Source organism: Petaurus breviceps, unplaced genomic scaffold (genome assembly GCF_028583685.1).
Source record: "Petaurus breviceps papuanus isolate PSGF00001 unplaced genomic scaffold, PetGlider_PUasm1.0 688, whole genome shotgun sequence".
Taxonomy (NCBI): domain Eukaryota; kingdom Metazoa; phylum Chordata; class Mammalia; order Diprotodontia; family Petauridae; genus Petaurus; species Petaurus breviceps.
This window is the reverse complement of record NW_027186457.1, coordinates 2,421,859-2,445,572: the sequence shown is the minus strand read 5'-3', so window position 1 is coordinate 2,445,572 and position 23,714 is coordinate 2,421,859.

Here is a 23,714-nt window from a genome sequence, read left to right as displayed (position 1 = left end):
TCTCTCTCTCTCTCTCTCTCTCTCTCTCTCTCTCTCTCTCTCTCTGTCTGTCTGTCTGTCTCTGTCTCTCTCTCTTTCTCTCTCATAACAGGGTTAAACTAACTGATTTCTGAGATCCTTTATATCTCAGAAATGTTAGGGTTCAATGAATTCCACTTGTGTGTACATGTATGTGCATTAGTGAAAGATAACAGGTAATTGTCATCATATAAGCATCCTTCTCACATATTCACAGGTTTATTCGAAATGACTCAGGCTTTTCCAATTTATTTTCAGTGTGATTCCTATAGGCTTTTCTCATTTGTCATTTTACTTTATTTTATTCATGTCAATGGACCTGCTATACTTTCATATCCCTCTTATGATCAACAGAGTCCTACATTCAGTGGATATAGTGGGAATGACCTCATCATTCTCACATGCTATAAAAAGACGAGAGGATCTGCTCTCCACCACCTCCTTCCCCACACCATGTTTGTTGAGAATGGACAGGCACCCACCCTCAGAGACAAGGGCCAAAGCCGAGATCCTGCCCAGCATGCCTGGTGACAATAACCAACAGTGTTTACTTTATGGATGTGTATGCCACAGGGGGATATCACTGTTAAAAGCATTACATGCAAGGATTTTTTTTTTTTGCTTTAAAGGTGAGAAGACCTACATCTGTTATAGAAAAGCAAATGGAAACCCCTGAGCTGCTCTTAATTCTGCTGCCTCATAACCATGACACTTCTTCATCCCATTTTCCAGGTGAAATGATGATGTGTTGGAAAATATTAAGAGGAAGGCAGTCTAATGGAATCTCAAGTCGATTGCTTCTTACTTTTCATTTATAAGAAACACAGTAAACTGAGTCTCAGACTCAATCACAGTGGGTTCTGAATTTCTACTGCATAATATTTGGGTAATGGACAGGCTGCCCGCTGCACCCGTGGGGGTCCAGCAAGTGCTCAGATCCCCTGGGGCCTCTGCATGAGGGGCTTATGGATGAGGGTCTTTATAACCAAGCTCTCCATCGTTATCCACAAGGACCCTGCCTGTAACGCTGTGTACGTTCTATGAGCCCCACTTCTCTGTCTCCATTCACTTGTCCACACAACCAGTATGAACACAAAGTAGAAAAGGTTTAGTCCAAGAATGACAGAGGATAATAAAATCCAATGCAATTTACAAAGAAACTACAAAACACTTATTTGTTCCTTCCTTCCTTCCTCCCTCCTTCTCCCCCTCCCTCCTTCCTTTCCTCCTCCCTTCCTTCCCTCCCTCGTTCCCTCCCTCATTCCCTCCCTTCCTTCTTCCTTCCTTCCTTCCTTCCTTCCTTCCTTCCTTCCTTCTTTCCTTCTTTCCTTCCTTCCTTCCTTCCTTCCTTCCTTCCTTCCTTCCTTCCTTCCTTCCTTCCATCCTTCCTTCCTTCCTTCCTTCCTTCCTTCCTTCCTTCCTTCCTTCCTTCCTTCCTTCCTTCCTTCCTTCCTCCCTCTCCCCCTCCCACCCTCCTTTCCTCCTCCCTTCCTTCCCTCCCTTCATCCCTCCCTCCCTTCCTCCCTTCCTTCCTTCCACAACCTGGAGAACCCAAGATTCTTTCCTATGTTCACACAAAATGTCCATCATGAATTTATGTTCTAAGCCCGTAGGAATCTTCGTCAGCACACTATGCTTTCCCCATTGTTCAAATGTTTCAATAAGATCAAAGATCCAGAGCTTAAAGTGACCAGGGGAGAAACTCAGGATGGGTGGGGTACAATATAGAGAACCATCTGCCTTAGGCAAATAAAAGAACTCAGAAAGGGTTGTTGGTCCATTTCCAAGAATGTTTATGGTCTCTATGGCTTACTGACACTCAGTATATTTTCCTCTTGTATTTCCTCATATGGTCGTAAGTTCCTTAAAGAGAGAGACTACTCATACTGTCTGTATCCCTGACCCAAGTGCAGTGGCTTGCATGGAATAGGAATTCAGTCAATAAATGTTAAAAGATTAAGAGGAAGAAGAAAAAGAAAGAAAAGGCTCAGTACTTTTCCAGCCCTTCTCTAACATATCAAATGAAATGGAACTTCAGATCCATGGGGATCTTTAGATTCTACAAAAGATTGTTGTGGTGGGGACTACATAATAGCAAATCCCAGACAAAAAGCCACATCTGAGGTTCATATGTGTGTGAAATACTGCATTCTTACACTTTCTTTACAATCAAGATGCCTTATCCCACTCCCTCCCACCGTCAAAAATGTATTTGGTGGAAGGGAGATGCAATCCCATTATCAAGGGGTAGTAAGGATACTCAGATTAGGGGGAGTTTTCAGTTTCCCTTCTCTTTAAAACACATATACACACTCACATCCACAAAACAAAAAGGAAAAAAAAAACAACTATTGGACTGAGTACAAAGACCTTAGTTAGAATCCTAATTCTACTATTATTTGGCTTTGGGTAAAATTCTCTATTTCACTGGCCCTCGGTTTCCTGCTCTAAAGTGGAAATATTAATGGTATTCAACAAGAAGGAATTTCTCCTTTGGCATCATTGGAGTAGAAGGATCTGCTTGAAAAGTTGTAACTTCTGGCCAGATCATGGCAAAACTTCCAAATGTCTCTCCTAATACCTGTGGCTTTCTGGGAGGCCTGTGGGTACCCTGGGTAAATGTAAGCTATACTTTGCAGAAAACCAGAAATAAATCATTTTGTTAAAAGTTCACATGGGAAAAGGTGTGAATGGCTTGTGAATTGTCCTGATAGAAAGGACATTCCCAAATCAGTGTGATCATAGATCTTTGACACTATTAAAATTTAAAAATACATATTTCAATTCACAAACCAAGGCTTAACTGAAGAAGGACAATCCCCATACAGAGAATACAATACAAAGGGAATCTTCACACTGTCCTATTAGAAGAGAGACATTTGGGATGTCTTCTACCTCTTAAATAAAACACAGGAGCATTCTTTTTTTTTTCATTAAATTAGTCAGCAGGTTTGGCCTCCGAAGTGATATTCCAGATCTGCTAAACAATGAGTTCAATGTCTGGCTGCAAAAATATTTAGCCTATTGTGTGAAATCGCTCCACTGAAGTTCAGACAAGTTGTTTTTTCCCAAGCACGCTGACATTTTCAAGCTCATGTATTTGTAGTTGTGAGATAAACCAGGACCTTGTATGTTACATTTCGTTTACAGCACTCACATGTGCTTTGGTAGTTCATCATATCGAACCCAGACTACTAGGGAACCCTGGCATGCATCTAGTATTTGTCCCAGGCTTTCCACCTCAGAGATTTTAAAAAATGTTCCCCTTGGAAAAGTCACCGTGTGTAGCATGAAACTGTCCAGTCCTTGTTCAGCCTAGTCACAGACTCCAGTCTGGGAAGTTCTGACCTCAGGAAATGTACTCTTCATTGTCAAATTCTGAAATGAGTCACAAGATGCCCTCGCTCCATGCCTGCAACTCCTGGTCAGCATCAGATGAGAGATATAGTCATCTGAAGGAGAATTTGACACTGAAAACAAGGGACAAAATTGTGATACTATTATCAGAATGTAGCAGGGCAAAACACATGCATGCATACACACTCACTCACACACAAGAGAGTATTTGAGAACTAGAGATAATGATGTTAGTGGAATGTGTATCATGTCAAGAACATTGACAACTTTCTGAAGTCAGGAAAAAATGAGCAACTTTTGTTGATAGGGAAAGTGCCTTGATAGTTTTTCCCAAAATTATCAAAAGAATAACAAATGTTTCTAGTCCTGTTTTTGTGTCTTTATAAGTTTTTTTTTTTCTTTTAGCTGCAGTATTTGTGTGAAATCTGACCATGGCATAGGAAAGCAGATGTGTGTTCTAAACATGGCACAGCTGGTTATTTCAACGTCATTGTTGCCCATGTTCATCAGTATCTGATAATAATGGTGGAGTGAAAGGAAAATTGAATTCAGAGTCAAAGAATGTGGCTTCTAGTCCCAACTTTGTTACCCACCATCTCTGCAACTTAGGCAAATCACCCAACTCTCTGGGCTATTTCCTCTTCAGAAATAAAAATAAAATTTAAAAAAATGTGAATAGATTAGACAATCTCTTACACCCTTTCTAGCCCAAAATGTGATAATCCTAGTAGTATGAATCACTACCCTACAGTCAGACTTCCTAACGGATCATAAAAAGAAAGGAGGGCTCTCCATCCAGGGGTGTTCTGGAAAATGTTTAATAACACGTTTTCCAAAAAGAATTTATACACAACACATTTTTAAGTGTAATCTGCATTATTATCATTTTCTCCATCACTTTCTTAGTTTTAAACAATAAAAAAAAGAAAATACTTTGGGTTGTCTTATGTGTGAATTTTGTTGGCATATATGTTCACCCTGGAAATATAATAATCATTACTCCAGAGCACTGTGTAGGAAATAGCTCCAGCTCACTCGTGTCTCTAGCCTACTAAACAGTTTTTTATTTTGTTATTCACAAAGGATAAGAATTGAACATTTCTGAAATGTTGGTTTGGAACCTCAAAATTTTAGTTTATATCCTTAATCCAGAGAGATCCATCAGACCAAGAATAAATGACAGACCAATTCTGTCAAACTCCAATCCAGATCTCTCTCCCTCCTAATCTGATCTCAACCAAAAAAAAAAAAAAGAATCTGAATAAAAATGAAAGAAAACAAAACAAACAAAAACAAGGTTAGTTTATTAAAGAAAATGGAGAAACTTTATTTTCTTTTGATCATAGAAAATGCTATAGAAATACTTCTAAAACAAATGATTTAAAAGAACAACATATTGGCTCATTCAAATAATGCAGAGGCTTCAAGTGTTGAGTTCAAACCATTTTTGGAAAATATGTAAAGTGAAGACTATGTTCTAAATAATATCTGTAATCTTGAATATTCATTTTATTCAGTAGGATCAATCAATTAGCTTGATATGGGAGGTTAGAGAAAAGGATAACTTTTTTGAATACAGTGTATAAGTAAGCAAGTATAAATCAGGAATTTTGAGTTTGTCTTCCAATTCTCTTACAGTCTATGGAAATTGATCTATACTCTTGTGTCATTAAACCAACCTTTAAGAAATGAGAAATTGTGCTTGTTATCATTTGAGATTGGTATGGGCACTTTCCAATAATAATGGTTTAGAATATCAAATTAGCTTCATTTGAGACTGGAGGGTAACAAAAAGTATTTTAATAAAAAATAAAAATGAAAGTAACTGAATTTGCTAGTTAAAGAAATGACTGAAGAAAATAAGAATGTTCTAGAGCAGCTAGGTGGTACAATAAATAGAGTGCCTGACCTGGAGTCAGAAAGACTCATTTTACATAGTTCAAATCCAGTCTCAGATACTTACTGTATGATTGTAATATCAATGGGATATAAGCTTGTTACAGATAATGCTAGTTGATAGTTTTACATAGATACTATTTATCATTTTAAGGAAAGCTCCATCCCCCCACCCATGCTTTCTAGTGTTTTTAAGAGGAATAAGTGTTGTATTTTGTCAAAAACTTGTTCTTAATCTATTGAGATAATCATATGATTTTGTTGGTTTTGTCATTGATATTGTCAAATACAATAATAGTTTTCCTAATATTGAACCAATGCTGCTTTCCTAATATAAATCCCAGTTGGTCATAATGTATGATCTTTGTCATTTATTGTTGCAATCTCTTTGCCATTTTATGTAAAAATTTTTGCATCAATATTCATTAGGGAAATTAGTCTATCATTTTCTTTCTATGTTTTTGTTCTATCTGGTTTAGGTATAAGCACCATATTTGTGTCATAAAAGGAATTTTGTAGGACTCCTTTTACTATTTCTGCAAATAGTGTATATAGATTTGGTCATTGGTAATTTTTGTTAGAGAGCTCATTTATGGCTTGCTTGATATCCTTTTCTGTTTTTTTTTCTAAGCAATCAGGGTTAAGTAACTTGGTCAAGGTTACACAGCCAGTTATTTCTGGGTGTGGTGCTAAGTATCTGAGCCCAGATTTGATCCCCAGGTCATCCCGACACTGGGCTGGTGCTCTTACTCGCTGTGCTACCTTGATATCCTTTTCTATTATAGAATTATTTAAGTACCTTTTCTCTTTAATCTCCAGATTAGTTAATCTGGGCAATTTACATTTTTGTAAACATTCATACTTTTCACATAGATTGTTAAATGTTTGGGCATACACAATTGGGCAAAAAAGTTCCTAATATTTCCTTTAATTTCATCTTCATTGGTTGTGAATCCAATCTTTTCTTTTTTGATACTGACAATTTAGTTTTCTTTCTTTTTAAAATCAATTAATAAAACATTTATCTATGTTATCATTTTTTAACAAAAGCAACTACTAATTTTATTTATTAATTCATCGATTTCCTTAATTTCATTTTTTTTATTTCACTTTAGATTTTAAGGATTTCTAATTTAGTGTTCAATTGGAGATTTTAAGGTTTTTTTCTAGGTCTCATATATAGCTGGGGGAAAATGGTATATTCCCCTCTATTTCTATTTTTCCAGAGGTTTATCATATTAATTTTTCTAAAATTTTATTCATTTCCTTAACTTATTTCTGTTTATTTTATGGTTAGATTTATGTAGTTTTGAGAGGGGAAAGTTGAGTTTCCCCCATTATTATAGTTTTATTTTTTATTTCTTCTTGTGACTCATTTAACTTTTCCTATAAGAATTTGGATACTATGCTGTTTTGGAATATATGTTTAGTGTTGATATTACTTCATTGCTTTTGATACCTTTTAGCATGGAGGGCTTGCAAATCTGTATCATTGGGCAGAAGTTTCAAAGTAATGAAATCATAGATTCTTTTGAATATTTGAGTTTCTTTTATTATCTCAGTTGTGTGAGAGATTTGGAGGACAGATTTTTAGTTTGTATCTTTTTCTATTCAGTCAGAAATTTTAAGCAAAAACTTAGAGAACCAGGGTGAAATCAGACTGTACTGCTACTGGGGGGAAAAAGGACAAAGAAATCTCCATGTTTTCCAGCTTTTCATAGACAGTTCAGTCATAGCTAATTTATAGAACAAAAAACTATAATATCACCTTAAGGGAGTGATTGAAGATATTTTACTCATCACATGATCAGTTGTATCATTTTGTTTCAGGAAGCACATTACAGCATATATTTCAAGCCAGGGTATTAATAAAACACTTGAGAACTCAAATTATATTATCTACTTCAGTTATGAAATAGTTAAAGGGAGATACTCAGGTTCAGCAGTAGAAGAAAAAGTAGTCAAAGAAATAAAGCAAGTTAACTCAGAGAAGACTCCCAGATATAGTTCTGAGAATGTTCAAGTAGATCCGATCTCTCTTACCTTCTTCTACAGCCTATAAATGAGAAGAGAAATATTCCTCAACACTAGCTAAGAGGGTTAAATGAGAACAGCTCTAACTTTACATCACTGAATCATTAAGTAATAGGTTTTCTTAGCATGTCAGCTTCATGAGATGGAGGACAAGTAGGAGGTGGTGTAATGTTAATGGGATAATAAGACCTTTCCAGCCCATTAATAGGCCTCAAGTGGAGCCTATTGGATGAGGGACTTGCCTAAGGAGGAGCTTGCTTAAGGAGAGTCTTGCTTGTAGGAAGGCTTCCAAACCCTTAGATACTAAGTTGATTAGGCACTGAGTCACAAGGGTTGTGATGTCTTCTGGTTCTGAGAAGGGTATATGTACTCTGAGTTGGTATTTTCCTCTGGGAGTTCCTTTATGCGAAGAACTATTTGATTTCCTGGTCAAGACTCTGAGTAGTCATATGTTCAGAACCTCCTGACTACTTAAATGTTGTCTGTGCTCCCTTGATACAGTGATGTATGTAAAGTGTAGAGCAATATTACTTTACACAGACAGAGGGAGCCCTGTCTGTTGGTCTTTGTTTTAATTTGTCTGCTTTTATTTTCTCTGTATTTTTTCCATGTTCAGGATGCTGACCTTTAACTTGTGAATGAAATTAAAAGTAGGATTGTTAACCCGTTTTTAAGCAGTCTTTCCTTTAAAAGCAAATCAAAGAACCGTAGTTAGCAGTCCCTCCTGGCTATGCTACAGTACTTGTGTTAACAGGTGGAGAGTAAGCTGAGGCAAAGTCAGAGGTTGAAAATAGGCTTATTTAACACAGTCAATCAATAAACACTTAAATGCCAACTATTTTCAAAGCATTATACACTCTGGATACAAAAAAATAAAAGAAAAACAAAAAGGCAAAAGACAACTTTCTGTCAAGGAGCTCACAATATAACAAGGAAGACAACAAAGAAGTAGTACAATCAAGCTATACACAAAACAAACAGGAAATGACTAAGAAATGGAAGACCCTAGAATTAAGAGGGGTTAGGAAAGGTTTCCATAAATCTCCCTAGTCAATGGCAGTGATGTCTGAAAGACCTACCAGACAGAAACCCAGTCTTTTTGTATGCAACAGGCTAATTAATCATAATAAATGAATAGGATGTTTGATGTCCCTGGAAATATTCATGTAGATACAGGAGAGAAATGATGCTTAACAAGGTGTAGCTGAGATTCAATGCCTGGTGGTGAGAAGTTCCAGCATAAAGCCACATGATGACACTTATAGAGGACATGTATTAACCACAGGTGTATATCCTTCATGTGTTTCCTATACAAGTTCACTTTTCACACTAATTGTTGTATGCATTTATTAAAGAGGGAGTTTGAGACTTAAAAGAAGAATGTTCTATTCTATTTCATTAATGGTCTTTCCCATTAAGTATGAAACAAGAACTAAGTATGCCCTTTCACTAACTGGTTAAAGTATACACATTGGTGAGGATTCACAAGCTCTTGGTTAGGGATTATTTTACTGTAAAATCCTTTAACTTAAGGTAGCTAATTGTTCTTGTATATAAGTGTGTGTGGGGGAGGGGCAGCATAGCAGGTTAGAGGAGAACCCAATCACTATTACTGTAATCAACCAACTGTAAATACAACAAGATCATCTATTTCCTGAAGTTTTCAGTCAATTGTGTGACTGAGTTCTTTATATATGGTCTGCCAGAGAAAATACTTTAGAAAATCCCACATATTCCTCTCGCATATTTTGGTCAGCAATACTCTTTACATATATGTAGATAATTTCTTATAAAGGTTTTGTAAAGATGACAAAATAGAAATATAGAGCACTATATATTATTGTCCTCTCAATCACTTTTTAAAAATACTATTTGTGATTTTTGTCCTTTTTTTTTCTTGAGATAATGAATATCTCCTGATACCTTTAAAATTTTACTGCCTCCAGAATATATTTACTGTGTTTGTAAATCTAGGCTAGCTTCTCCTTTAAACCTCATCATGTTTTGCTGGAGTCCCTCCTCCATAAGCCTCTTACTCCTCTGTCTCCCATTCAGCAGGAGACAGAGGAGTAAGAGGCTTATGGAGGAAGGATTCCAGCAATCTTTTATAATTTATTTTATTCTTCCTTGAAGTGTGCATAAGGAACTGAGGTTTTAGAGTCCAACTATAGTGATTCCACTGTCATCAATGATGGAAATTGAGCATTTTCAAACTGCAAAAAAAAAAAATCCTTTCCAATTCCCTTTTTCTTCCTTCATAGTTTCATCTATAGATGCTATGGTTTTTATGGGATCTCAGAACAGGCTTTCTGAGGAAACAAAATAAAACAAAAAACCCTGATTGCTTCTTTAGCTTTTCCTTGCTTGATGAGACAATATTTTTTCTAATCTTTCTCTGTCCTCAGTTTTTCTTGAAAAAGGAATTTGTCTAAAAGAGTGGTGGAAACACAATCATAGAACATAGTAATATATGTTATAAAAACTTATATTTAAATAGCACTTTAAGGTTAACAAATGCCTTTCTTCACAAGACATACAATCAAGGCAGCTGGCATACTTAACAGAATGATGGACTTGGAGTTAAGAAAATCTGAGCCTGAATCCCTCCTCAGCCCTTTCCTAGCTCTTTGACCCTAAACAAATCACTTAGCTTCTCTAAACCTTAGTTTTCTCAGGAGTAAATTGAGGCCAGTAATGATATCTACTACACAAGTTTGTTGTAAGAATCTAGTGAGATATTATATGGAGAATGCTTTTAAAGTGTGATCTATTTTTATTCATACATTGTATTCATGCATTGTAAGATGATATCATAGCTTAAACAAAAGGGAGGCATAAGACAGACATGTGAATAGGCGAAGATGTCTTCCCTGCCTGCAGTCTGATCCAAGTGATTTAAAAAGACACATCCTAGTCTACACACTTCCTTTTATTCAGCCTGGACCAGCCCCAGACTCTTGGGAACAGGGAGTTCCATCTATTTTAAGGGTCCCTCAAAGTTGAGGCAATACCAGAAGTAAGTTCAAATTCATTACACATCCAAGAGAATCATCAGGTTTTGATATTGAGTGAGGTCTTCGAAAATTAACTGTCATCTTTGTCATATTCCATGAGGGCCTCTGAATGCTAATGGTCAGAGCCAAATCTGATTTTGGTTGACTCATTCAATGCTTATTTCACTTCTCTAGGTGCACACCAAGTAGACTAGTTTTCTTTTAGGAAAAGCCACATTTGCTACAGTTTTTCACTGATTTCCTACATTGTCACCTACTATAAAAAGGTGACATATTGCTCACTTTGAAGTTGAAGTGAATGCAATTGATCCCTTCCTGGCCAACGTGATTCCCACAGCAGTGAAAACTCAAGTATGACAATGAGCTATTTGAGCAGGAAATCTTGCATCATAAACATCCTCCAACCTGTCTTTGGGGACTTGCCTGCCATTACAGATCTTGGAAGCTATTAAAGTGCTGACAGGACCCATTAAGGGACATGCAAATGGATTTAACAAATCTTCAGTCGGTTCATTTAAGGTCACAGTCTCCATGGAATACATAAGCTATAGACATCTTCTTAAAACCTATTTTTGAAAGTTCTTTTAAAAAAAGTTTTAATGTGTGCATTCTTGCAACTTAAGTCCACAAAATTCGTTTGGCTTACCATGCCCTACCACCCCAACTCCAGGGAAAACATGATTTAAAACAAAACCTCAGTGCTTTTTGATGGAGTGACCTTGGGCTCTCTTCTTTATTCTAATATATGGATTCCAATGACCTAATCATAGAAAGGATCTTCATGCATTTGATTCATTCCTTTATTTGTAGCTTCATTTTTGAGCTCAGGAATTGGGTCATGGCAGAGGCTTTATAAATATTTTTGGATTGATTGGTCTCCAGAAGAAGGAAGTGACAAATGGAAAGATTACATGATTTGCTCAAGGTCACACATTTAGTAAATATCAAAGCTTGGATTCAAACTCAGGTCTTCTGACTCTAAATCCCATATGTTGAAGTATAACTAAATAGGGAAACAATGGCAGAGCTATAAAGTAAAAAGATCTCTGTCTGTAACTCAGATGAGGGGTTCTAATCCTAGCCTTGTCACACATTTTAGGCAAATTATCCAACTTTGGGAGTCTCAGTTATTTCATCCATACAATTATAAGATTACACTAGATGACCTTGTAAGTTCCACCTCTAGATTTTAAAATCTGTGCTCAAGAATTGGAAATTGAGGGGATGCTCATACAATTGAGGAATGCCTGAGCAAGTTTTGCTATATGAATGTAATGGAATATTATTGTGCTATAAGCAATGATGAGCAGGCATATTTCTGAAAAATCTGGAAAGATTTGAATGAACTGATGCTGAATGAAGTGAGCAGAACCAGGAGAACATTGTACATAGTAGCAGCTACACTGGCAATGGCCAACTTTGATAGACTTAGCTTTTCCCAGCAATACAATGACAGAAGACAATTCCAAAGACTCATGATGGAAAATGCTATCCACAACTAGAGAAAGGATTATGGAAACTGAATGCAGATCAAAGCATGATATTTTCATTTCCTTTATTTTTGGTTTTTTTCCCCTTTGTTCTGTTTCTTCTTTCACAACATGACTAATTGGGAAACGTTTCATATGATTGCACATGTATAGTCTATATCAAATTGAATGCCATCTTGGGGAGGGAGCTAGGAGAGAGGAAGAAAAAATTTGGAGCTCAAAACCTTAAAAAAGTGAATGATGAAAAGTAAAAGTTCCTTAAGTAAAAAATAAAAATCTGTGCTAGTCGTGTCATTTTGAAAAAATAGAATGATAGTAGAAGAGTTTCATTGCTGTCTTTGTATTGGTAATACCTTGCATGGCATCTACTATATGGGCACTTGAGGAATCCTTGCGAAATTGACATGAATTGAACTCCTGAAATCTCTTTGAGCTTCACTTTCCTGATGTATAGAATTTGTGATTTCTACGGTAGCTCATGATGCTAAAATTCAGTGTAAAAGATTAAACATGGAAAAATATTGCTATTACTGAGTCTATATTTAAAAAAACAGTAGAGTTCATTCCACATCTTCATAACACAGCTTCAATGGCAATAATGATCACTAGCATCAATGTAGCACCATAAGGTGATAAAAACAATTGCCCATATTATATTTGCTTATTCAAATATGCTTAAGGTATAGATATGGATGTATTATTATCTCTATCTTACAATTGGGGAAACTGAAGTACAGACAAGTTGAATGACTTACCCCAGTCATATGGCTAGTGAGTACAGCAGAATTCAAACATATATGTGTGTGTATATATACACACACGTGTGTATAAGCATGTATATGTTTATCTATGTATGTTGCATGTATGAATATGTCTGTATGTGTGTATATGTGTATTTATTTCAAATTCCATGTATAGAATTCATTTCAATCAATTCAAGTCAATTAACCAAGAAATATCTATAAAGCAGCTACCATGTTCCAGTCACTCTACGAAGCACTAAGTACACAAAGACAGTGAGAAAGACAAAATAAGTATTTGTGTGTAGAAATAGATGTAGATATGTATATTATATATGTGTGTCTGTGTGTTTGCATACAGACATGTTTTATATCTGTATCTGTGTATACATGTATATGTGCACGTATATTTTTAAAGACATCTATAAATCTAAAGCAAAGTAACTCTGGAGAAGAAAAAGGTACCAGTAAAGATCTCCTGCAGAAAATGATACTTGAGCTAAATCTTGAAGAAAGTCAGGGTTTTTAAAAAATATGTATATTTATTTTTATTTTTTGGTGAGGTGGTTCTGACACCAAGACAAATTTAACAATCTGACAAATTAAGTATGCACCAGGGCTAGCAATTTCTTCTTTCATCTGCCCTGGAAATCTCCAGAGGGAAAGAGACCTTCCTGATTCTATACATAGATTTGGCCTCTATCCAGCCACTGATCTAACCACAAGCTCTAGTGGTGTCCTGTGCTTTTAGTAAAGGGGTTTGAGGACAAGTTCTCAGGACCTGCTTCCGAGGATTGTTATGAGGATCAAATGAGATAATGTTTGTAAACCTCTTATCATAGTGCCTGGCACAGAGTAGGAGCTTAATGAAATTTATCCTCTTTCCCAGAGAAGCTGGCCAATTTACTGACAGGCTTTTTATATGTTTCTTAAAAAAAAGTTTGTATTGTCTGGGTTACAATACATCATTTAAGCCCTCAATTAGTTCTTCTTCACGACATGCCTGGCCAACCTCCTTTGTGGTCACACATTCCTTGTGTGATATTCATCACCCCACTGCAAGGCATCATTAGAAATATTCTTGAAAAGCATTGTCAATACATGATCTAAGCTAATACAGCAACTTATCAAGTACATACTGCAGATATTATTTTTATTATTATTATAATTATGTCCATTTCCTTCAATGAGAAAATTGGGCTTTAGAGAGACTGTGTTGTCTGATGGCACTTGTCTGCTAAGTGACAAACCCAAGCTTAAACCCAGGTCTTCTACCCCCCTGGTCCAATACGGCTTCCAATCCACAGTACTGACAACTCAGGGAACGTGGTTGTGATTTCCACCTAGAAAGTGAGCTTACTGAAAGAAAATCTATATTCCCCAAATATTTTGACTGAACTATGATTATATTTTTAATGGCCATTCTCTCCACAGGGTTGTGGTGTAAAATGAAAATCACCACCTTTTTTTTTTTTAGTATAGATTGAGAACCTGCCATCTCCCTACTACCCCAAACCACTGAAATGCTTTAAAAAGAATGTTTATGAATTATTCAGCATGCTGCCCTGAATCAACTTTATAAAAGGCCACAAAGGACCAAAAAAAAATGTATAACGGATATTAACACTGATCACACACTTTATTTGTTGTCCTAATTCCATTTTCCATTTACACAATAAACAAGGTTATTAATATTTAATATGATGGCCCTTGTGGAGTCAAAAGGCCAATATTGCTGTTAAGGGGGATGCAGAGTAGATAACTCCTTATCTTTAATGAAGCCCCATTTTTACCTTGTTCTACCACCCCCTGTCCTTGGAATGGGCCAAAACAATAGTATATCATTGCCAAATGTATTTTCATCATCACATAAAATTTTTATACTTAATAAAAGTTGTATTCATTACATATATGTAGATATATAGACATGTATGTCTATCTATATGTGTACATACACACACATATTTCTTTTATCTACCATCGATGCATTTATTTATCTATGTATCTGTTTAAGGTAAGTACATTGAGAATAAAAAGACAGCAAAATGGATGGATAGATAGAAGAAAAAGAGAGAGAGAAAGAGAAATATATAGATACCCATTAATTTTGTTTTGCTTGTCTGGTCACCATATGTGCCATTTAATGTAAGATTCTTGGCTTTAGAAGAATATCAAAATCTTAAGTTTCTTTATATAATGTATGAAAAGAACAGGAAAAACATAAAGATCCATATTTCTTCTATTTCATCTTCTACAATACCTACTCAACCATTTTAGTTGTCTTTGAAATTTGTTGTGTAAAATTTATTTTTGAGTTCCAAATAACAGGTAAGGGCAAAGGTACAAATAACCTAAAAATGCTCATTGTGTAACTGTAGAACCACAACATTTAGTTTTGAGTCATATCATAAATGCATAGTCATAGGTAAAATGCATAGTATATTGGGGGAGTGTTACTAAGAACCAAAGATGTGATAAATTTGTAATTCGGAGTACCAATAGCAGAATTTTAGGATTGGGGAAGGAAGCTTGAAAGTCATTTGTTCAGTCCCTACATGACACATACTCCCCTCCTCACAACATCCTAAAGCAGTGTTAAATGTACTTGTGCTTGGAAATGATCAATAATAGGATGCTTGCCACCCTATGAGACAGCCCATGTAGCATAACATTTGTTAAAGCCATTTTGTTAAATTTTATTACATTTACTATAACTAATTGCTTTATATTTCTTTCTTGTATTGATTGAAAATTATTCTTATTCAGTTGATTAGCCATGTCTGCCTCTTTCTGATCCCATCTGGAATTTTCTTGGCAAAGATAATGGAGTAGTTGTCCATTTCCCTTTCCAGCTCATTTTGCAGATTAGGAAACTGAGGCAAAAGGAGTTAAGTGAACTGCCCAAGGTCACCTGAGTAGTCAGTGTCCGAGACTGGGTTTGAACTGAGCTCCTCCTCACCATTCTACCGGCATTGTACCCACAGTACCACCTAACTATGCAGGATTGAAAATTGACCTCTCCATGATTTCTACTACTTAGTTCTAACTGACATTTTGGAGGTCAGAGATAATAAATATAATCTCTTTTCCATGCTACACATCTTCAAACATTTTTGGCAGCCAGCATGCCTTCTGTGTGTGTGTGTGTGTGTGTGTGTGTGTGTGTATGTGAGTGTGTCCCCTCTTTTCTGGGATAAGCATCTACAGTTTCATTAATTGCTTCTCATAAGGCATGATTTTGAGCCTTTTCCTGCTTGTCTTACTTTGGACTCACTCCAGTTTGTCAACATCCCTCCTAAAATATGCTTCGCATAACTGAACACAATGCTCTGGTTAGTGACTGACTAGTATAGATTATACCCCCTTGTACTGGGCCCTCTACTTCCATTAATGCAGCCTAAGATCATATTAGTGATTTTGGCAACCCTGCCACACTTGAAGACTCATATTACTCCTGTGGTCAACTAAAACCTCCAATTTCCCTCAGGAAATGATTTATATTGCTAAAATATGTACGTATGATTCATGTGCATATCCATGATCTCTATTATAGATTTCTATATACGAGTGGACAGAAACATTGCATTCGAAACAATTTTTGAATAATATTGTACAAATACTAAATTCATTATAAAGTTTGAAAGGACATATGGTTGCAATACAATAATGCAACAAAAAAAAAGGTGCAGAACAGGGCCTATATTCAGAGACTGGACAGACTGAACACAAACGGAAATGAAACAAACAAATTGGATGTGAATCAGCATGAAGATAGCAACTAATGCAGCATGTTATGTATGAATATATATTAAAAAGGGTTTGACATTGAATCAAAATCAATCACTACCTTTGGAAATAGACTTATGATTGCAATATTAGATTTAGAAGGGAATTAGATATCATGTAGTTTAAGCTCATAATTTTTAGGTGGGGAAACTGAGTCCAAGAGTGATTAATGAGAACCAGGATCATAGAGTTGTTAAGAATCAAAGCCAGAATTTCAGCCCACATCTGCTTCTGGCTCTAAATTTGTTTCTCAAAATGGCATCAGTCTTACCATGTTAATTTTGTATTCAAAGGTTTTTAGTGGCGCCTTATGACTCCTAGGATCAAATGTAATTGTTTATACCTGACCCTGAAAACTCCCCCACAGTTTGACTTATACTAACATCGGCGTGCAAATTACCTGGGACAAAGTAAAATAATTAAGCTTATTGACATACAATAAACATATGTATATAAAATAGTATATTATACATTGTATTATACATTTTTATATATTAATAACAGTCAATAAATTAAAGTTTTCTATACTTTAGAAAACATGAACTATCTTCTTTTATTACAATAATTTTTATATGATTTGCAATTGATATATACATGCATACATACAGAGACACATGCACATAAAAACATACAGATATTCATTCATACACACTTTGAATCTTCATCTTCAAATCACACTTCACACTGGACTTTAAGCATGAGCAATATATTTTTTCAACTCTATTCTCTATTATATATAACAAAAAAGATTTTTTTTAATTTTTAATTTTTTTTTTGCTTTTTGGAGGGCAATTGTGGTTAAGTGATTTGCCCAAGGTCACACTAGTTTTTGTGTTAATTGTCTAAGGTCAAACTTGAACTCAGGTCCTCCTGACTTGCCACCTAGCCATAACAACAAAAAGATTTTCAATGTGGTTTAAATCAAGCCCACTTTGTTGTAGCATTCTTATCTTTGTCTTTTCAATAAATTTAAGTGGCCATATCAGCAGGTATGCAAAGTCTTGTTGTAATATCTTGTTGTAAGGTTAATGAGATTTAAGATCTTCCCACCCATTAATAGGCCTCAGGTGGAGCCCATTAAGGGAAACTTGCTTAGGGGAAGCTTGCCTGTTGGAAAACTTTCACATCATTTGCTAATTTCTAATGAGGCACTGAGTCAGGAAGGTTGGGATACCTTCTGGCTCTTAGAAGTATACATACATGTGTGTATGTGTGTATATATGTATACACACATGTATACATATATACTCTTAGTTGGTGTTTTGCTTTGGGGACTCCCTTATGAGCAGGATATTGTAATTCCCTGGTGGAGAGTCTGAGTGGCCCTATGTTCAGAGATCCCTGACTGCTCAGAGGTAAGGGTTCTCTCAATCCAGGGATGTAGATAAAGTATATAACTAATTGAGGAAGTCAGAGCCCTGTCTGTTGGTCTTTATTTGCTTGTATTTTCTCTGAATTTCAGAGTGCTGACTTTCCCTCTGAACCAGGGAATGCAATTTACAAAGATTGTTGACCCCTTAAATAGCTATGTTTCCTAGTAAAGCAGATCTAAGAGACTGTGCTAGCAGTCATCCTGGGTATGCCAGAGTGGTTGCCACTACAATATCCTATCTCTGTCTGGAATTTTCTGTAATTCTGTAATAATTTTGCCCCTCAGTAGAGTAACATAATTATCAGAGCTCATCATCCCCTCAAGGGAAACAAGACTTCCATGTCCATTGGAAGGAAAAAGCTTCATTTTATTTTATTTAAGAGTAGGAACATTACAGTCTGATAATGATACCCAGATCATCTGGCTCACCCCTGGAGGTTTTCTGACCTTTGTTTTGTTAAAATCTTGAGAGAAAAAGTAAGTTTCATTAGAAAAAAAATTCCAATCTCAAGTAATCCACTGGTTTTTGTGGTTTTTTTTATGTTTCTTCCCAACACATTATCATTTTTTTTTCTTTATTCTGCTCATTGGTCTTTCCATTTAAGAAGCCTATGCTACACAATAGGGAAATCCATAAGAAACCTTCCATTTCCCAGGTCTCTTTTTGAAATTCTTTGCTTATTTCTGGAGATGAAATAAGTTGTTTTAGAGCAATAGTTTATCAGTTGCAGCTGTTGTTTTAAGTTCTTCCCCCACTTTTCATTTTGTCTCAGTGTCATCAATTCTATGCTATTGTGGGTTTTAATGATCTTTCAGGGGGCAACTAGGTGGCAAAGTGAATAGAGCACCAACCCTGGAGTCAGGAGAACCTGAGTTCAAATCTGGCGTCAGACCCTTGACACTAGCTGTGTGACCTTGAGCAAGTCACTTAACACCAGCTGCCTAAACTTCTCATCCAAAAAAAAATGATCTTTCAAAAACTGATTTTGCTATACCAACAGCACTATAAAGTATCTAATAGTCATTTAAGTGTTATTTAAAAGGTATAAAATTTATCCATTTTCTCAAAGCACTCTCCATTCTTAAAATATACATTAAAAACACAGCAAAATATTAATGGAATGCACATGAGTGACACAGAAACATATCTAAAGGTGAGAAATTCAGTTCAATTATATATTCCACATTAGTGTCCTGAGTTAGCCTTATTTTGGCAAAAGTAGATATTTAGGACCACTGTTATGAAACCCCACAAGTTAGATTTTGTTTCTATCATGTGTGTCACCTGACAGATAGTCTTCAGCCAATGCTCTACAGGGGCAGCTAGAGGGTACAGTGAATAGAGTGCCCGGCCTGGAAGTCAGAAGACTCACCACTCTGAGATCAAATCTAACCTCCTACACTTACTAGCTATTTGAACCAAGACAAGCCACTAAACCCTGTTTGCCTCAATTTCCTCATCTGTAAAATGAACTGGAGGAAGAAATTTTCAAACCACTCCAGTATCACTGCCAAGAAAACCCTGAATGAGTCTTAAAGAGTTGAATATGACTAAAATTTTGACTGAACAACAACAAATGCTCTACAGATTTAATTAATGTATTGCTGTTCCAAAGAGTAGAAAAATATTTACTATTCCAGTCAGTAAGTCTAAGGACAATTTCTACATCTCATCTCCATTTTGTTGTTGTTGTTGTCAGGAAGGCCTGAACTATATTGTTCAATGATTTTACAGTCATATCTAACTCTTCATAACGTCATTTGGCATTATCTTGGCAGAGATACTTGAGTTCTTTGCCATTTCTTTTTCCAGCTCATTTTACATATGGGGAAATTTGAGGCAAACAGGGATAAGGGATTTTCCCAGGGTCACATAGTTAGATAGCTTTGGCATGTTCATTGCACTTTATATAAAATATGTTGGTTATATCAATAATTCAGGGTCTCACCTAAAACGTTTTTAGAGTTCTTGAAAAACAGAAGCTCACTCCATTTTGTTCTGATATTCTTCATCATGGCACCTTGTCTTTCTAGGTCTTGGATGTTCCATAAAGAGTGGATAAGGGATAGAGATATTTTCTGAATCACCAAATTTACCTTTGGATAGGTAGCAAGCCATGCACTCTATCTCCATACAAACTTCTGTCTCTCACTGCCCTTAATTCACACAAGACCAAGGCATTAAAGTTTCCCAACAGAATGCAGTTAAAAAGAGCAATTAGAAAAAAAAAAGAAAGGATCATAGCGGTCACCCAAACCAATCTTTCATTTTATAGATGAAGAATCTAAGATACAAATAGATCAAACAAATTATACAAGGTTACATAGGTAGGGATTTTATTTGGTGCTGGGAGGATAAAGACAGATGTGAGACAGCCTTTTTCCCTCAGGAGCTTACCACATAGCTGGGGAAGGCAACATTTTATGTCCATGGCTAAATTTGAAGGACATAAATAGTAACTCCTCTGGCATTCATGATGGTGGGGCCCATACCCCCTCCTTCACTTCAAAGCAGACACAGATATCTTCTGACGGTTTCTCATTGGCCACGAAGATCCATTTAAATGGCTACTGAACCAGAACTGTATGGATAAATAAATAAAAGGGGCAATCTCTACCCTCTTGTCCTCTTTTCCCTGCTGATCTCAAAGACTGAGGATAACTATCTGAACTCAGGAGGGTCCACAATCTGAAAAGTGCTGGGGCTGACTTTCCTTCCCTAGCAATGAGTTCACTGACTCTTAGCTAAGACTGTCTGGGTTCAAACTACATATTGTTTGTGTCTTCTTTTCCTTGGTATGGATCATTGAGACATCTCAAAAGGCATCTGATGTCTCCTCCTTCTAGGCACCCTTCTGGAAGGATATTGGCCTCATCATCCTGAAAGATCATATTAACCGTGGAACTGCCATTTTGCAGTATCATTTTCCCCTGCCCCTCCCCACCCTATTTGAGGAGGGTGCACAGACTGACCACTTCTTCATTTCCCAAATGGCTGTACTCCCTTGGATTTCATCATGCTCCATCTCATGTACCCTTCCCTTCCCATTTAAGCTTCTTTTTATGTGGAGACCATCCTATTGGATTGTGATCTCCTTGAGGAAAGGGACGCTCTTTTCTTTTTTGTCCCAGTGTTTAGTAGAATTCACAGAAAATATTAGGTGCTTAATAAATGTTTTATTGGTAGCTTCACTACAGGGTCAATTGTAGTGAAAAGAGTGGTATGAACAAGCTCAGAAAGAGAAAATGAAGTGTCTCTCTCAGAGTAAGAGAAATCATACTGCTTAACATTGATTGGAAAGAGAGAAATAGCTTTTAAACAGCCCTGTTGCAAATGTTTCAACCAGGCTTGAATATTAACCTCTATGGAGCATTGTCACTCAAAGATTCTCTATTGCATCCTGTGTGGGAATGAAATCACCTCTTTCATATCTGATTCATAGTTGTAATCTGGGTACCATTAAACAAAATCCTCAGTCTACTATTTTGCTAAATCACCTCTTTATAGTAAACCAGAAAATATAATTGTTCCTCAGGAGCCTGAGGTTAAGTGGAAACGAAGCCCTGGGAAACTAGCTATTTCTACCTAAATGCCAGGCAACCTCAGACCAATGAACCAAGGGCAAATCACAAGGGCCTGGTGCCGGTCTCCCTCCAACTCAGCTTAGGGGTACATGGCTAGTCATTGGGCCAGAGATGTGACTTTCTCTTTTTTTCCCAGAGGGAAGGAATGTGGAAGGGCAGATGTTGTTTTTGTAGTGAATTTTGAAGGAAATTGGAGATTTTAAGAGCAGAAGAAAGGTTAGGGAAAAGGCATGAAGACTAGAGTGTGAGTGTCATGTATAAGGAACCACAGCAAGGCCAGAGGCCCCCACAGTAGTTCTGAAGGAATGTAATATGTAATGAGACTAGAAAGGTAGGTTAGAGTTAGTTGTGAAGGCTGATCTATGCTCATTTTATAGACTAAAAAACTGAGGCACCGAGAAGGGGAAAAGCTGTTTCTACTTCAGTAACAGGATTATAGATGGAGAGTTGGGAAGGAACTTGGAAATCATTTAACAGATAGATGATGGGACTGAATTCTGAGAAAGATTAAGTGACTTATCTGTGGTTTGGTTGTTGTTGCTGTTTAGGAATTTTCGGTCATCACTGACTCTTTGTGACCCCATTTTTGAGAGAATTTCTTGGCAAAGATACTGGACCGGTTTGTCATTTCCATCTCCAGCTCATTTTAGACATAAGGAAACTGAAGCAAACAGGGTTAAGTGATTTGCCCAGGGAAACACACCTAGTAAATGTCTGAGGTCAAATTTGAACCCAGATCTTCCTGACTCTAGGCCTAGCATTCTATCGATATCTGTGGTTACACAGTTGATAAGTGTTGCAGTCAGGATTTTTTTTTTTTGCTTTTGTTTTGGAGGGGGGAAGGTAGGGCAATTGGGATTCAATGACTTGCCCAAGGTCACCTGGCTAGGCTCTGTGTGTGTGTGTGTGTGTGTGTGCGTGTGTGCATGTGCGTGTGTGTGTGTGTGTGTGTGTGCGCGCGCGCAAGTGTGTGTTAAATGTCTGAGGCTGGATTTGAACTCAGGTCCTCCTGACTCCAGTGGCGGTGCTCTATTCACTGCTCCACCTAGCTGCCCCAAGTACAGGTCTTCTTGATAAGAATTTAGCATTCTACCTACTAGATCACCTAGTCACTTTTTTGTTTTGTACAAATCTTTCAATTTGACTTTAAGAATGCTAAATGCATCAAACAATTATTTTTATTAAAAAATTCTCTAGTCACTATCTCAGCATGAAAATTAGTAACACATGTTTAAGATTATAAGGGCATTATGAGAAAGAGGAGCAGATCACAATAAATGATGATTAAGTATAGTTTTGTTCCAGTGAAAAATTGGATCTTATTTACATTCAGTTATCTGTATATTACTGATATTAATTAATATTTGGGGTTGTGAGGCAGGGAGGGGAAGAGAAGAGAGCCAACATACTGTAGCTCTTAATGATCAGTATTTTTGGTGGTACTCATTCCTAAATTGAAAGTTTCTCAGCATTTAGGGACTATTGAGGCAGTGAGCAGGAAAGTAACACAAAGCAGAGTGAGAGATCTTTCTGCATTAAAGGGATAAGTAGTATTCCCTGGATCATATCAATACTTTGATTTTCACTCCTTTGTACTAAGTAAGTAAAGGATACTCCAGGGTAGAGCTTAAATGAGAAATGCATCATGTTACTCATGATTGCTTTCAGAAGAACTTGCTATTGGAAAAAAAAAAAAGAACCCAACAACAAACAACCCATTCTTAAGTCACATTCAAGGGGTAAAGATACAGGTGCTTCACCGGTCCAACTCTGATTCACCAAATAATTAGGTTTCCTCTTTTAAGGGACAGGGATTTCCCTAGGGGAATTGGTGCACTCAGATAAAGTCAGCTGAAAATGTGAATAACATAACAGGCAGTTACAAAAATCCAGAGTCAGCTTAGAGACTGTTTGAAAAGAGTTTCTATTTCAGGAGTCAATTTTGTTTTTATTAACAGCTGAACATACCCAAACAAAGGGAGAATGAAACCAGATAAATTCATTAGGACTTAATAACAATATTCAAAATTTTCCTAAATGACAATGAATATATCACAGAGCAATCAGGAGAAAATGTAGACTAACTAATAGAAAAGACCCATTTGCATGCTTTCATGATGTAAGAAAAAACAATGTTGTGGGTTTTTTTTTTCTCTTTTTCCTCTTGGCAGGCTATCTCTGCATCTGATATTACTCAAGAGTCTTCATATTTTATCTCTACGGTGCAATGCCCAAATCCATGTTCATGGCCCTGATGGGTTCATATTTCATTCCCATGTGAACACATAGGTCATTTAACTTCACTAGGCTTCCATATCCTCATTGGCAAAATGAGGGGACTAGACTAGATGGACTGTGAAGTGCTTTTCAGCTATAAACATATGACAGCTCTGATCTATATTCATATCTATAGTTACCAATG